Source organism: Ischnura elegans, chromosome 3 (assembly GCF_921293095.1).
Source record: "Ischnura elegans chromosome 3, ioIscEleg1.1, whole genome shotgun sequence".
Classification (NCBI taxonomy): domain Eukaryota; kingdom Metazoa; phylum Arthropoda; class Insecta; order Odonata; family Coenagrionidae; genus Ischnura; species Ischnura elegans.
In genome coordinates, this window is record NC_060248.1 from 65,894,707 (window position 1) to 65,902,178 (window position 7,472).

Here is a 7,472-nt window from a genome sequence, read left to right on the forward strand (position 1 = left end):
CGCAGCTGCAAATTAATCAGACATAAAAATTTTTACTGTTCCTGAATTTGATTTGGTGCGGAGACTGTGGGTTGTGCAAGCACAAGTTTAGTTTTTAAAGAGGCTAAGTGATGTTATATGATTATTTTTCATTTTTTCCATTTGGTCTCGTATGTCTTTTCTGTTATGTATGCTTTATCTCAGCTCTAGGTACGTCACAGTCGTTAGAAAAAAATGACTTCCAAGCCTGTTCAATCCTTTTTCATGGGCGTGATTTCGTGTGGGCGCCATAGGCGGATCCAGGGGGGGGGGGGGGGGGGCACGGGGGCACGTGCCCCCCCAGACCCTCAAAAATATGCAAGATTTTTAATACGGTCCCATTATCATTGCATTCGTTTTGTATTGCGAGGTATCCTTGTGCCCCTCCCAGGAAAAAATCCTGGATCCGCCCCTGGTGGGCGCCCTAGTATTTGTTGACTCCAGGTTACTGTATTTATTATTAAACGATTTGGTCTATGGACGCTTTGTAATCTTCGATGTTTTTTTATCGTATTATAGAGGAGTTCGGACAAAAAAATTCCCTGCAATTTAAAAAAAATTACCCATTGAAACTTTACTTCGATTTGTTGGTAGGTCAATTATTATTATTTATTTTCCTACTTCGTTAATTCCAATTTTAGAAACTGCTCCGGCTGTGTCTTTATTTCGTCATTGCATATCACAATTAGGTTTGCGTTTTGAATAAAATTCGCTTTTTACCTTTTTGAATGTGTCAGTGCCCAGATAACACGGCATTTGTATTACATCAATAATACACAAAAAATACGTGCCCAAATACATATGTATAAGATGGAATACGATCGTATTACATCGGTATATTTCACGTAGAAGTGGTTCAAAAGTCCCTATGGATGTATGTATTCGTGCGTATTACAAATTGGAAATCTGAATACCCATACATGAATAATACATATGTATACAAAGGAATACAATCGTATTACGTCTGTATATTTCACGTAAAAGTGGCTCAAAAGTCCCTCAGGATGTATGTATACATGCGTATTACAAATTGGAAATCTGAATATCCTTACATGTAATATACATATGTATCTGCAGGCCCTCGTACACGAATTATACATATTGATTTTCTGACCCACATCCACTTAATATCAATATGGATCAAACGGATGAATAAATATAAGGAAACCAGAACATACAGATAATAAAACATTTATTCAAAGAGAAAAATAAAATAATACACACAAATAACAAGTGTGGCCATGAATATTGCTAACAAGCAGCAAACAGTAGGTGAAACTTAGTTTAAAAAAATGGCACAAAGATAAATCAAGTACAAACAATGGTTTGAATTGGAAAATAGAAAAAAATGTTAGCACGGAACAAGCGTTGTAACCCATTGCACAAGAAGAAACCTGAATTCAGGAAACCAACTGCACAATTAACCACTTTCTGAAAGGAGAAAAGAAGAAGTCAAGTTTAAAAGTCATGCAAAAATATATCTTTTTGTAAGATCTGAATAGGAGCTCAAGGCCTTTCAATTTTATTTTTTCCCATTCATATAGGCAGTCAGTATTCTGTGAAGTCTGTAATTTTAGTACTAATTCTGTATTCTGAATGCAAATGAAAGTTTGGCTTCTCTGCTAGATTCCAGACATAAGTTTTAAAATTTTTCATTTACCAATAGGGAAATTGCATAATTTTTATAAACAGTATGCTGATATACTACAGTAAACACTTAGTACCGCAATATACTTTTTTCCGCTTAAAATTCAGTTTTTACCCTAAAAAATGACTCCCAAAAGTCTCCTGAGTTTCGCGGGCTAAAAAATACCACCCCCACTAATCTTTGGCCGTGACGTCATAGTTCAGTAGGAGTCCAGATCCAAGCCCAGTAACTGCAGGTTTGGAAGAGCCACGTTGCGTTTAAAGGAGAACATGGCTGAAATAAGGAAAAATTACAAGTGGTGCATTGTTCCTCTGTGCAATAACACCCCAGAAAAAATTTTCGTCTACATTCCCACGGAGGAAATAAGAAGAAAAGCCTCGATGCATGCCGTCTGTCGGGATGAGCGTTACGGAAAAATAAGCTTATTAAGAGCTCTTAAGAGTATAATAAACGGAATGATAAACCCGTGTGCTATGTGAGCGAAGATAACTTTAATATTAATAATATATCTATATTTCATTGACTGAATAACTTGAAACTGAGATTTTTCGATAATTCGGCCGCCGTAGAATAAAAACTCAACTTCACAACAAAAATCGAGATAGGTGTTTCTCGATGGTTATGATGGACTCAAATTATTTATGGCACTTGTTCAATTTCAGTTACGGAAGGACATAGAAAATTCCATGATGTTTAAAATCAAGGGAGGAAATATGAAAATACAGAGCAACGTTGATCCTCATGCATTCGAGTGCCAGCCAAGAAGACAGCGTTTTCTTCTACTGTCGGCGTCAAAATGATGTGCCGCAGTACTTTGCAAATTTATATCCTGGCTTCACTGCAAGCTATAATAATGAACTATATGTCATTTTAAGGAAATTTTATCCTAAATTCTGATTTATTTTATTACAAAAAAATTGAAAAATGCAGACACGGCCAGAGCAATATAAATGACTCCGCGCACCGAAAAATTAGCCGTTTTGTCAACTTCATGAACTTTGCAACTCAACCTAAAGGAAAACTACTACGTCTACAGCATTCATCTTCCACATTAATTTACACTCGTCAGTGTGGATTAATAAAATGGCTTTTGGGTATTTTTAGAACTTATATTTTGTCATAAATTAATGAAAATATTTAAACATTATCTTGTCCCAAAGATAAAGGAAGTTGTAGATGGAAAAAGAATGGAATCCAGAGGTGGTCACAAAAAATGAATCGCAGCATTCTTTGATTTTATTCTACGCCGGCTTGCTTTTCAGAAAAATTTGAGTCACAATGAGGAATGTTCCGCGGCCCTTGATTTGGAAACTGTGGAGATAGAGGAAGACGTGTGGATCAGCAATTTCCATTTAGTTGGTTGTCAGGATAAATCAAGGATCCATTTAAAGGTTGTTAGGCCATCGTATAAAGATAGGACTGATGTGCACCACAGGGGAAATGGGATGTTTGAGGGAAAGTCAAACCCAAAGTTGTCCAAAGAATGTGCAGTTCTATGTTGCTCTTTCCCAGTTAAAACCAAATAGAAATTGAATTGGGATGATATTTTCACCACGGGTTCCAGTGATAGTGAGAGTGCAGGTGATCATGGTCATCGTCGAAGGTCATCCCTCTAGGATTTCCGATACGGAATTTTTAAGTGACAACCGATCGCAATGACGATGAGCTCGCCTTTAGAGTAGGTTTCAGATATATCGTGAGAAAAGCTCCCAAAATGTATTAAAGACTCTGTTTGGAAAATAATCAAATTTTAATGTTACTTTAGGAAGGCCTTCTAATTACAAAAGTAACTTATTAACACCTGAAGACGTTGTATTTATTATATTAATCGAAATGCGATTGACCGATTCTTTCTGCAGAATAGGAAATGGTTTCGGGGTTTTGAGTTACAAGATGGTAGATTGTGTTGGAAGTTCGTCTATATTATCGCAACTAAATTGAAACATTAATAGTCTGGCTTCCTCAGAGCTTCCTGTCGCCCTCCAGGCAAGGTATTTTTAAGTTGAAAGTATCATTGACAGCTTCGAGGTTGAAATAAGTTCACCATAAGACTCTACCGGACTGCCAAAAGAATACACACATCACATGAGTATACGCTTTCGCCAATATTATACGCAAGTCTCACTTTGTTATGAACTATAAAACATTTCAGATGCACATCAGCTACCTTTCCATTTCTCGGCATCGATCAAGTCGACTTTCCGCGCCGACGAAGTCTACAGTTTCACTAAAGTACCCTATTATCATTATGGAATCAGTAACAGGAAGCTTGCTAGGATCAGCCTAAGAATAACCATATTCCTTCATCTTTACGCAATCTATCGCTTTCAATGGAGGAGAAATAGATCAAATAATAGCCCTGAAGTCACAATGAACAACTCCGATACGTCTGCACTTCAATAAATGAATCATAACCACGCCGTCGCATGTATTCAAGTGTGCAACCTCTACTATGGCCGTGCCGCCGTCCGCTGTGCCTGTACTGAACTATGACGTCACTTTTCTGCCAGCCAATCATCGGGCGTTTTCGCTTCTCACTTGCATTTGAAAATTCTCGTGAACTTTGATGCATTAAATATCGCAAACCACGTCATAAAATAATAAAAAAAACTTTCACCGAGGTATGCAAGCATATATTTTTATATAATTTTGGGGCTATTGATTATATCTGAAATATATGCAAGTTCCCTATTATGTCGAGGTCCCAGCTAGAGCAGATTAGACCTTGTCCTTTGAGAAATCATATATTTTGGGGAAATGCTTTCATTTTACAAAATTAATAGCCTTTCTCTTGAGAAGAATGAGAAATATGAGAAAAGATCATATGACTACTTTTAAATATAAATTAACTAGGAAAACGTGAATCCATTGGTATGCTTATTTAGTACATGATACTAATATATTAGTACCATGATTAAGTAGCGGATGACTCACACAGAAAAATATAAACTTGTGATATCAAATTTTCAAACAAATAAATTTCATACATAATAGATAATTTCAGGCTTAACTTTAAGAAACCTCTCGATTATGGTTAAAAAAAAAATTTCCCTCAAAGCTTACCTCGGTATTAACAATTCCACCTGGTCTTCTGGCTTTGCTTCGTCGTCTTTTCCGTAATCCATTCTCCTCTTGTCCAGGCCAAGCTATTTACATCGTCGCCTGCTGGGTATGCGCGAAAGAGCATGAAAAGAAAATTACAATTACCTAATTAATTTGGCCCGTACGCACCTTTTTCTTTCATATAATGACAAACTTTCGCATGAAAATTACGTATTTATCTTGTGTTAATAATAATGACGAAATGCACCTTGATTGACTGCATTTCAAGATGAAAAAAATATTACATTTTGCTTTAAGGGAACCGATATTACACGACCAATACTTCTTGTTCGTTAAATAATTAGAAGTAGAGGGCAAAACCGCTCGGAACCTCGAGGAATCTATTAGTGACAAGGCTACGCTGATAAGTCTAAGGTCAAAGATGTTATGACTAAAGCATAGGATAACTAGGAATGCAAGAACTACAATACAGTAGGTTGTGGTAATAAACAGCGATAAAACAACTTACACGTGAACGAAAACATTCCTTTAAACAATTTTTTCTGCTCTTAATTAAGAGAAGAAAAAATGTAACTTCAGCCGCGAAGCACGGAATTACTATACGACGCATAATCTATTAATTTATACGTACAAGATTGACATTACTATGTTTTACCATATAACTTCAATGGAGACCAGTCTCCTCGATACATAACTCAACTAAAAAGGAAAACAATAGCCAAACATAAACAAAATAATTACCTCTATTGGCGCAATGTGGTCAACACATTGCGCCAATAGTTGTATCCAAATATACTCAAATAACATAATTAATGTAGTCTATGTATGCGTACAATATAATAAAAGATAAATCATACCTTACCTTAATTATCCAGTGACAGGAAACTGTTGGAGCTGGCTTGCACGAATCGCAATAACGTGCGGGATTGAAGCACATTTCCAGCAAAACATAGCTTCGGTTTGAGCACACCATCCACACGCACCGGTTATCGAGGATTAAAACACTATGTCAATTCTTCCAATACGTATAATAATACAAACAAATATAAAATTAACTATACATCAGTAGCCGGAGTTCCTCCTACAGCACGTTCTTGACGTTCTCGTAGTCTCGAACGAAATGCCGAGCTAACTGTTAACGAGATTATCACTCCCACTCACTTCCCTAGCTTGTTGCGACAGAATTGAGAATTTAATTTTTTTGTTTAAACAGTTAATTTTAAATATCGTTTAAAAAATTAAACTTCGCTTTTACTTTTGCGCTGTGCAAGAACTATTTTTTGTATTTTTCATGTATTGTGAACCATTTTCCATGTGTATATTTCGCGGATGGAAACTGAATTTTACATATGTAATACGTCTGTATTTCGCGTGCATTTACAAATTAACATAAATATGGTCGCCATACTACCCTTGCTCACATCGATCAGTATATGATTTATTTTTAAGCTTCCTGGGTATAAATTCGAATGGATGAATGATCATTGAAATGAGGAAATCTGGCGTTTGCAGTGAACATATTATTTCTGCAAAAATGTTTCTGAACATTTCACTAGACGCCACGAAAATCCACCTCTCAAAAATTACAGGAAATATACATAATGTATATTTTGTGTATTTTTGACCACATTTACATATGTATTTCCTCTGTATTCATACATATGTAAAAGTAACAAGTGTTACACGATATTTACATTTGTATTTTTGACCACATTTACATAAGTATTCAAATTTCAAAAATACAAATGTATTTATCGTGTAAACACGTACCACTTTTACATATGTATGAATACGAAGGAAATACATCCAATAATACATATGTATTACACATGTTATACATAACAAAAATACATATGTATGTGACCCATGAAAATACAATATAAATACATTATGTATATCCAAATGTGTGCTGTTGGGGTGTAAATGTTAACCCCTACTGAGGATTTCTTCGGTGTCGAAATGTAATAGCGCCCTATTTTTAAAAAAAATTTGGTTTTTCTATGTGAGCTGAATGGTTATGGGGATCCTATGTTTAATAAATTTTGTTATTTCTTCTTTCTTATGAAGTTCGTTGTTTTAGATTATTCGTATAGGTGTTCAAATGAATGACCCAGTGACATATGGCCTGCAATCACTTTTTTCGACGAGGCGTCATTCCGATAGCGCTCCAGTTTATATAATGTCTTCTGTTTCTTTATCGTTATACTACGATGTTTTTAATGATCCCCTTCACAGATTATAATATTTCCCATTCCATTAAGGAATAATTTCATTCGTGCCTTGTCTTTATGCTATGTAACATCCAATGTCAAAGTTTACCTGATTTCTCGTTTCCCAAGGGGTCTGTTTTTGGAATAGCGCCCTAGTAATTACAGTGTTATTGTTAACATACATTTGCTGTAAACGGGTTGCAATGGTACGTTACATATATATTGATTGCTTACCTCTACTTGTACGCTTGTTTTCAAAGCATTGTCGCTTTTATGTATTCATGAATAACCCAATAAAGCTTTGTCTACACTAATATGATAAAGTCTTATTTTCACCCATTATATCAAAAATACATTATTTTCATATTGTTAAATTAAATCATTATCGTTACTTTAACTATTCCACCTCGTTTCAATAACAAATTCGCTTAAATAACAATAATACAAACCATTCCTTCTTTACATATTCACTGTCGCTATTTCCCAGGGCGTGGGATGACCTTACGTGGGTCAAGATAATGGACCCCGTAATT